This window comes from Nicotiana attenuata, unplaced genomic scaffold, assembly GCF_001879085.1.
Source record: "Nicotiana attenuata strain UT unplaced genomic scaffold, NIATTr2, whole genome shotgun sequence".
In the NCBI taxonomy this organism is placed as follows: Eukaryota; Viridiplantae; Streptophyta; class Magnoliopsida; order Solanales; family Solanaceae; genus Nicotiana; species Nicotiana attenuata.
This window is the reverse complement of record NW_017670511.1, coordinates 510,982-521,569: the sequence shown is the minus strand read 5'-3', so window position 1 is coordinate 521,569 and position 10,588 is coordinate 510,982.

Here is a 10,588-nt window from a genome sequence, read left to right as displayed (position 1 = left end):
AAAAGAAGCCATGATGTGGTATCACAACCTAGCCTCGAATTCAATAGTTCCATTTGCCATGTTGGCAGATTCTTTTATAAAGGCACACGCCGGTGCCATTAAGGTTGCCACATGAAAGTCCGATATCTTCAAAATCAAACAAAAAGAAAACGAGATGTTGTGAGAGTTTGTATCTCGTTTCCAAATGGAGCGAATGGAATTACTGCAAGTCTCCGACGACTTGGCAGCACAAGCCTTCACCGAAGGTTTGAACGAGCGAAGCTCGGTGGCTTTAAAGCAACTAAAGCAGAACTTGGTAGAATATCCCGCCTTGACTTGGTCGGATGTCCACTACCGATATCAGTCATAGATTAGGGTCGAGGACGACCAACTAGGAGCCTCCTCGGGCACAGTATGTCCTAGCAGGCCCCTAGGAAAGTAACCGAGGGCAAAAAGGAAAGATATCAACCTTACACTGAAGATCGAAGAAACGCCCCAAGGCGTAACGTACCCCAAAATGATCGAAGGATGGGCCGAGGTCAGAATCCTCGGGGACTTGTGGGTAGAGTCGGATTCTATAGACATACACGACCGACGGAGGTACCCCGATTGTCTCTGCCATCGGTAAAATCAGACGTCGTCTCTGCCATCGGTAAAATGAGAGAAACCAGGTGACAAAAACCCATACAATCAGATCCGTCATAAAGGAACCCCAACCCGGTGTGCGAGTTTCACGGCACACACGGCCATAGGACCGAAGATTACAGACAGTTCCGAGAAGAAGTAGCCCGACTGATCAGCAAAGGGCATCTCCGAGAGTTTTTCAACGACCGAGCCAAAAATCAATTCCCGGAAAGAGAGGCGAACAGGAAAAATGAAACAAAAGAACCACAACATGTCATCCACATGAATTTTGGAGGAGTCGACATCCCAAAGGAACCCATTGTCAAACGAACAAAATATCCATCACCAGGGAAAAGCGAACTCGGGGTTACATACCCGAGGAAGCTCTCACATTCAGCGACGAGGACATCGCACCCTGTCTCAGCCTCATAAAGACGAGCTGGTAATGTCTTTTCTAGTGAATACATTTCAAATTAAACGTGTACTTGTGGATCCAGGTAGCTCGCCCAACATCATCAGGTCGAGGGTGGTGGAGCAGCTCGGACTGCTCGACCAGATCATGCCCGCTTCTCGAGTCCTCAACGGATTCAACATGGCGAGCGAGACAATGAAAGGGGAGATCACCCTACCGGTCAACATGGCCGGCACAACCTAAAATTCCAAGTTTCATGTTATCGAAGGAGACATGAGATACAATGCCTTACCCGGAAGGCCATGGGTACACTGCATGAGAGCAGTACCATCAACTATTCATCAAATGATGAAATTTTCGACAAAAGACATAATAAAAACTGTGTACGGAGAACAACATGCAGCAAGAGAGATGTTCGCGGTACACGATGTGGCACCGGCTTCGACGCCTTCGACATCGAAGGAGCTAAAAGATAAGCAAACAGGGAAATAGCAATCACGAGATACATTCTCGGCTACACCCGAGTAACGAAGTAAAGGAGTGTATCCGATCCTTGGAGCAAACGGTTGAAGCACATCGAGGCTCGAAGCGCCATCACCACTAAGGTATAATCGCCTCCCTTTTTAGTTGACATCTTATACTAAATTGCGTACAGGTGTCCGATCAAAACGAGTGAAGCACTTTCCAGCTTGAAGACCTTAGGTTTTAAAGCATGCGTTGCACTCTTTTCCTTCGACCGAGTTTTATCCCAAGAAGGATTTTACCGGTAAGGTTTTTAACGAGGCAACATCTATATGCTACCTAAGGAGAACTTAACAAGTATTCAAGGCTTCTCTTCAATCAACCTCAAATACTGGGGGGCATCCCCCCGGGTGATCACCCTCTCGAAGAAGTCAAGATGAGCAAAAAAGGATCTCAATAGAAAAATGATGTATCGGGCCAAACGGTGGAATGAACCGTGCTCGTATAGAATAATTGAACCCTTGACGACGAAAACATGTATACTTGTGACATGTAATCAAGGAATATTTTTCCATCGAAACACTTAGCGCTTCAAAGAAACCCATTTTTTTCTGAAACGGCTCCAGAGCCAGAAATTTCCCGAACATTCTGTGATTGACGTCAAGAACACGAAGTCATATGACCTTCGGGTCGGAAACTTCAAACTCGTAAGCCCTCAATGAGGCAACTCCAAGTTTACAAAAAACGTCATTAGAGCCAAAAGACTCTCGACGTCTCGAGGACTGTCGCCAACGGTCACCCTATCGATTTGTAAACTCGAGGCTATAAGACTCCATGCGGGCAACCTCAAGCTCATAAGACCTTTACAAGGCAAAACCAAAACATGTAAGACCTCAAGCAATGCATGAGATATACTTGTACCAAGTAACCAAATCTGTAAGACCTCAAGCAAGGCATGAGTTATACTTGTACCAAGTAACCAAATTTGTAAGTCCTCAAGTAAGGCATGTTAAAATTTATAAGACCTTACAAAAGGCATAATCCCGATCTTAAAGTTGAGGCTATATATTCGAACTTGTAAGACCCATAAAAAGGCATACCCTCGATATAGACGCCGAAGCTACTTCAATCGGGGACTAAAAGGTTACGGCAAAATACAGTGACGATGATCACAAGGCTGTACCACCCGAACTAACGCGACTCGGGGACGCCCGTCCGTCGCCAATAAACTCACAGGCCTTCAAATTACTTCAAAAATACTTTGAAATGAACCGGTTTAATCAGGCTACCCTCGGCATAAGCAATAGAGCTCAGAACATGTTAGCTCCGAACTACAGGCTTCGAAACATTCAGCCATTGAACGAAACCTCCCGAGGTGCTCGCCCATCGTCACATAAAGGCTCGCAATCGAGGTTCTTATCGAACCGTCGAAGAGTCGAACGAACACAAAAAACTTCAATGGGGGAAAAATAAGCCTATACTAGAGGTAATACCGACCCTACGCGTAGGAGCCACTATCGCCAGCTTAAACTAAAGGTTGTACTGACCCCACGCGTAAGAGTCACTGTCGCCAGCCTGTACTAGAGGTCGTACCGACCCTACACGTAAGAGCCACTGTCGCCGGCTTAAACTAAAGGTTGTACCGACCCAACTCTTAAGAGCCCAAACGCCAGCTCAAAATCCGAAAACTTAAGGGTCAATGAGCTCGAGTCGAGATCCGACTCGAAGATTGAGCCCGAAACAGTTAACTAAAAAATGCCTAAGGGCAAATGCGTAAGAGCCTACGGGCCAGCCCATCAAGCCTCAGGGCCAATTTACAAACCTAAGGGTTTTTTATCTCGAAGTCCAGTTTGCTTGGCTAAACATCGACAGATATATGGATCCAAAACAAACAAAAAACATACACAAGCAAAGGGAAATGCATGAAAGATGAAACCAAAGGCTTCCTTTTATACGTATATACAAAGATCCATTTACAAAGTTCTCTAGGAACACTGTACAAAGAATCAGAAAAAAGCAAGGCCTAGCCTACGCTCCCCTCGATGACTGTGGCCCGTCGGCCTCTTCTTCATTATCTTCGGCATCGGACAAAAGGAACTTGGCATCGTATTCATCCTCATTCGCCTGCGCTATCTCCTCCGAGAGATCGAAGCCCCTAGCATGAATCTCTTCGAGAGTTTCCCTTTGAGATTTGCACCAAGTATACTCATTGCTTCTCTCTCCCGATCAGAGGCCCCTCTAAGCTCAGCCCGAGCATCAGCTGCATCAAATAGACGGCCACTTTCTTGTCCGCCTTAACTCAAATCTCTTCAGTTTTAGCTTGGGCATCCACAACCTCGGTCTTCATCTTCAAAAGCTCAGACTCGAGCTTCGCGATCGTGCATGCTTCTCTCTCCCGATCAGAGGCCCCTCTAAGCTCAGCCCGAGCATCAGCTGCATCAAATAGACGGCCACTTTCTTGTCCGCCTTAACTCGAATCTCTTCAGCTTTAGCTTGGGCATCCACAACCTCGGTCTTCATCTTCAAAAGCTCAGACTCGAGCCTCGCGATCGTGCATGCTTGGACGAGCTATTTTCACGAGCATTCCGAAGTTGTACCTCGAGGGTAGAAGCCTTGGCCAAAGCATCTTTCTTTGCCACAACTTGGGCATCTGCCTGAGCCTTTAACTCAGTACACTCATGCTTGGCCTGACTAACATCACCCCAAAGGCGTTCCAGGTTTTTCTTCTTCCTCTGCAACTGAAGTATCAAAGTGTTAATTTCCGAAGAAAGGAGAAGAAACGTGTACCCCCTCGAAACAGAGGTTACCTGTCCCTCGAGGTAGCTTTCATATTTCCGGCTTTGACTCACCTCGTACCGCAAGTATGCTAGCTCCTCTGCCATTTTGTCACAAGGGAGCCTCCCGATGAAGCAGCTCAGACTTAAGCTTGTCAACGACCTATGGAAGAGGAGCTCAATAAGAAAATGAAAATGCAAAATCAGAAAACCAATGCAATTGACCAAAACTCACCACAGAACATAGTCGCTGAGCCTCCTCAAAAGTCGAGCGCACATCTACTGGCCTGGTCTCATCGGCCTCAGTAGAACCGCTCCCAACAAAAATGTGATCGCTCGAGACCTTGCTTGAGTCAGGTAGCCCCTGGCCCCGAACATCCCTCGAAGTACCTTCGACGGGAGAAAAAGACGATGGTAGAAAGTCTTTATCCCTCAAAGTACATTCGACGGGAGAAGAAGACGGCGCCAGAAAATCCTTGTCCCTCGAAGTACCTTCGACGGAGAAAGAAGACGGTGGCAAAGGAAGGACATTTTTGGCGAGGTCAGAAGCCTCGGGCGCTGCAGGCTCAGCTGATACATCTTCTCTAAGACTCCGAGCATGACATGCCTCGCTACGAGCACCTTCACCCTTCTAGGGTTCCTTCCGTTTGTTATTGCTCTTTGGTCTTGAAGCCGATGATCCTACATGCTCTCCGGGGGGAAGGGGGGCACGATGTCATCTCAAAAAATTTCACGATGCATATGGTGATGGAGTTAGCGCACGTAAAAGAAAGTACCTTTCAAAGAAAACAAACCACACAGCACGTACCATGTTGTTTTGCCACCCATCTACCCTTGGACAGATATCGCCACTTACGCCCGTCATAGGTCGAGCGGGCTGCCAATTTTCGAGCCTAATCTGTCAGGTCGGGGACCTCATAGGGCATCCACGAGATTGCTGCAAAAAAGAAAATAGAAAGCATCTTTACAGAATCCGCCTTCATCTTGAGCAAAAATGATAAAAACACAAGTGTACCACTTACGTGTGAAATTCCATTTCTCGGGAAATGGCAGGAACTCCACGGAGATAATATCAATAGTCTGTACTTGGACGAATAGATTCATCCACCCTCGATCCCCATCTCCTTCATCGTCGACAACAAAGGGCCTGGCAGATCGACATCGCAAAGTTATCAGGCCTCGGTGATGAAAGGGCCGATACAACCTAATGAGACGGCTAAAGGTGAACACAAGCTCGGGTTCCTCCGCGAAGAACCTCATCATCACTACTACCCTCCAGAACGACGGGTGAACCTGTGCCAGGTAGCCCGATATCTTATGCAGAAATCGAGCACGACATTATCAAGAGGGCCCAACGTAAAGGGATATGTGTATACATTCAGAAACCCCTCTACATGAGCCATGATGCTCTCTCCCAGGGAAGGTACATGCAGTGCCACCTTTTCTCCCATCCGCAGTCTCTCATCACTGCCTCGATGTGTCCCTCTCCTATTGATGAAATGAACCTCGATGCGTACTCCCAATGGCCCTGAACATTGGGAGGACTCTCTAACGTAAGGTCCCTCCTCGAGACAAAACCTCTCGGGGCTAGCTCCCCGGACACTGGCGGTGCACCACCAACCAAGCGGGAAGCAGAAGCGGGACTCTCCTCTTCTTGGTGAACAGGTTTGGGCGTAACAGCCGTAATCGTGGCGGAACAAGAGAGGGGAAACGGTGCTTAAGCAAAAGCTTCGAATTAAAAAGGTGAAAAAGTTGATACAAGAAATAAGAACTCTACGAAAAGGATAGCTGCACAAAATTGCGGGGAAACAAACTCATATATAGAGCAAGCGGCGAGTGTCCGCATACCCTTAAAAGGCCAATTAATGCTAGCCAGGACACTGTAACTTTTAGGGAGGTGTACCGGCGGGATCACCTCGATCATTTCATGGCTGTATCATACGAATGACGATGTCATACAATGTTTGAGAGATTAGAGACCCCCATATCGACATAGCCTCGAGACGGTACCCGATCTCGAGGAACTTTTTTACTATAATGATGGGTTCTAAGGGACTACCCGTATAAACCTAACCTCGAGATGGTGCCTTATCTCGAGGATCCTTCTAGATCCGAACCAATTCCCACTCGAAGGTTATTAATAAAAGACTCGGGGCTATTTTTTTGCCTGCAGTTCAATTCACACACACTCTCGGTTACTTTAGCCCGGGGTCCATCTTCATCTTAAGTTCAAAGCAAGTTTTCGAGGCTACCTGAGTTCGAGTAAACTCTCACTCGGGGACTATTTGAAAAGGCCCGAGGGCTGTCTTTATTTCCAGGTGATCAAGCAAATTCATCTCTCGAGGACTACCTATGGGACCTAAAAAGGCTAAGTCATGGTCTAAAATTCGAGGCCCCACTCTCACTCAATTCAAAGTCGGAAGTCCCGACGGCCTAAATTTGCATCAGGTTAATAAGGACTTAGTCTGAGGGATATCGAAGGGTTTTCAGGAAATATCGTATTAACCAATCAAAAACCAAGGGAACGCCCACGTCCGGGTCCAGTATTCAGGCCAATCGATAGAGTCACATGCTCGGATTTTTTACAAACACAGGCAAAGGGAAATCCAAAACAAGTCAAAGAAAAATTGAAGAAATATTTTTTTGTATTGATAAACTACGATTACAAAAGCCCATGAAGGGTCCGTACACATAAACAAAGAAACAAAAACAACTGCTAGAAGTCTAATCTATTCTCGAAGGTACATCATCGGGGGCAACATCTACGAGAAGCATTTCCTCGGGGGTCCCATTTCGATCTTCAGAGTGACGCCTTCGAGAATCTCCTCTGAAACATCAATAGATGAGGAAGGAGGCTATTGCCTATCAAAGAGCAAAAGCTTTTAAAAACAGGAAAGTTGTGGCTTGGTGAAAAATTTGGCTAGTATGGGTCTTGTCAACACTACTATTATGAAGCCACTTCTTGAGACGTTGCACCGGTGTGGGATACAACAGTTAGTAGATGACGCCATCTCACTCCGGGGAAAGCAAAGGGAGTGAAGCGCCACACCAGGTTGAAGTTAAGAGAGAAGAGCAGCAGTTCAAAGACCACATATCCTCTGATGCGGGAACAATTTGAAGCCCCTCTCTCATAATTTCGGGCTAACAACAACAATAACAACAACAACAACAACAACAAACCAGTATGATTCCACTTAGCGGGGAAGAGCTCTGAAAGAGAGCCATGGCGTAACTGGCAAAACCGCTGCCGTGTGGCCTTACGGTCACGGGCTCGAACCATGGAAAATAAAGTTTGGATGAGGAAAAAGAGAAGAAAGGAGTTGAAAGCTGTTGAAGAATGGCTAGATGGACTTTTGATCCAAGAAACCTCCCATTTACAGAAAGGCAGTAGCATAACCACCGGCGCAATCAATGCCTTTGGGAAACGTATCGCCAGGCGCAATCAATGCTTTTTGGAAAACAGATCAGTGGCGATATGACCGCTTTTGGGAGAATAAACCGACGGTGTGTTGATACCCAATTTTTCCTAATATAGTTTTTAAAGGCATATATACATTAAAACTATGCATTAGCATCAATTGACATTTTTCCATAATTTCTACGTTTAAATTAATTTGCCCTATCATTTTTATCTTATATAAATAATCACAAAATTTCATCACAAACGATTATAAAACATTTCTTGATTTAATATTACTATTTATGATCCTATTAAGTTTAAATTATTTCACAAATGGCTAGATTGGCACTTTTTGGTTACAATTGCAATAACTTTGCAAACGTAGCCCAAGTATACCTTATTGCATTATTTTACCAGAAATTGGTCCATTGTATTTTTAAAATACTGAATAATCATTTTAAAATATTTCTATGCATGAAAATCATTTTTTATAATTAGTTAATTATTTTATAAATTAATTTTATTCAATTGCTTGGGTATTTAACAAATAGCCTTTTTTTCAATTTTAACCCAAGAGACCAGCCCAAGACCCCTTATAATTTGGCCCAACTCCTTCAGCCCAAAACTTAGCCTGCCCGACCCAATACCATGGCCAATCCCGGCCGTTGATTATTTTTTATCAACGGTCCAGATTTTCCCTACCATAATTAAACCCTAATGACCCCCCTTACACCCTCTAATTTCCACCCTTTCCCCCCGACGTCACCCTTTCTCTTCTCTCTCAAACGCTCTCTACCTAAACCCTAATCCTTAGGCGATGTCACCGACTTAGCCCTCCGTTCTGTGATGCTTCTTTGTCGTCTCAGGCCTATACTGGCCTCCTACTTTCTATGGTTCATCAGTTTTCTAGATCCTTGAGAAGATCTCAAGGGACCTAGGCGGTCTGGTTTGCACATTTGATTACTTTGCCTGTTTCAGGCTGTTTGCTCGACCATCCATGGTTTTCTAGGCCGATGTTCTTGTCTCTGTTATGCTTTCTAAAAAACCCTAATTTATTATCTCCAATCTTCTCAAGTATGTATAGATCTGAGACGAATCGAGCAACTCTTACATGTTTTCCTTGAAAATTTTCCGGTTTCAACTGATTTCCCGATTTTTCGTAAACTAGAGTTCATTGTAAGTCATTTTCTCAAGGTCTTTCTAATTTTTAAATGTTTAATCGATTATCATTTAGTGGTCTTGACTCATTTACGCAAAAGTTGCTTAATCACTAGTCGTTTTATGTGAAACTCTGATTTTCTTATTTTTTGCTTCGATTCTTAGTTTTTCCATGCTACCAATTGTATTGATTCACTATGTATCTTTTGACCTACACGATTTTCCTTTGTCAAGTGCATTGCTCTATGATTTTTGCCCTAACTAATCTCTATTAGGGTTTTTTGAATCAATTTTTCGGTTAACTTCTCTGTTTTTATAAAGTTTTACTTAGTCTACTTTATTTATGGGAATCGATATATTCTTTCCAGAATTGTTATTAATCTGGTTGATTGATTTGCTCCGTTAAGAATCTGTACTCCTAAATCTTGCCGCTTCTATGATTACGACCTTATATAGTCGTTCTTCCCTTATTTGATTGTTGTATATTTACCGATTCTTTACATGATTCTTTTCTTAATTAGACCCCTGATTATTTACTCCTTTATTTGGTCTGATTTGAACCTTTTGCCTTAATTAATCTTGTCATTACCGTTGGCTAATTGCCCTTTATTAAGGAAAGACTATGTTGAACTCTTTGTATGATTGGATTCTAAGATCCCTTAATTGTTGATTATTGATTCCTTTACCTTATTTGCTCTACTCTTGAACTACTATATAAACTCTCTTATTTAACTTCTTAACACACGAACACAAGTTCAAAGAACACACACGAACACTCAAACTCTTTTTTTTTTTTTTGATGCTACTTGTGATAACTCTTGATCTAGCCAGCTGAAAGCCAAGGCTAGATATTGGAACTACAACTGCTTTATATTCTGCACTCTTTTCTTCAACTGGTATGTCTCTAATAAAATTTAGAAACTCAAACTCTATGTGTTTCATTCCTGCACTAGTTCATTGACTATGAATTAAACCTGTCTTCCTGTTTACTTCTTTGCTTAGCATGTCTAAATTCCGTCTTGTTCAATGTAATGTCCACACTTAACCTAGTTATCTGATACTTGACTAGCCTGTTTCTTGATTTGTGTTTAATACCTTAACTATGTGATCATGTTGGTTACTTAATGCGTGTGATTGACCCTACTTGTGTGTTTGATTCTGTCCACTACATCCTTGCTCCATCTCTTAATCGCCTATTATCCTGGTTAACTTGTTAAGGCTATGAAGCTCCTAAGTGTTCCATGCATTTGTTGTTCCCCTATATTCTATGATTGATTGGCTGTTTATTGAATCTGCTCTCTTCAGAACTGATTTAAAAAACAGTTGTTAGTATTCTTCTAAAACTGGTATTCACTCTTAGCATCTCCTTAAAACTGGTATATTTCAGAAAAATCTGCTTTTTCAATCCAAAAAGTCATCTCCACAATGTTTTTCACTAAGTCTTTCAAAACTATGTCAAGAACTCTCACTTTACTCTTAGAACATTGGGTTATGCCCCTCCGGTGTGTGTACGCCCTAGGAATCCCCTGAGATTCCTCCGAACTCTGGCACACTAGGGGACTGGTCCTTCCATACTACACATAACCAGTCCATATTTTGAGAAAGGTCTTGGTGTGAGCACTGTCTGGGATCCTTGAGGTCCTTAGGGAACTCTAACACACTTGGACACTTATTGGCTATGATATTCTTGGCACTTCTGACTACACTGAAGGCCTGGTACTCCCAGGTTTACTTTGGTCCTGCTTCAGGCTCCCTATAGTATAAGTTTACATTTCATTT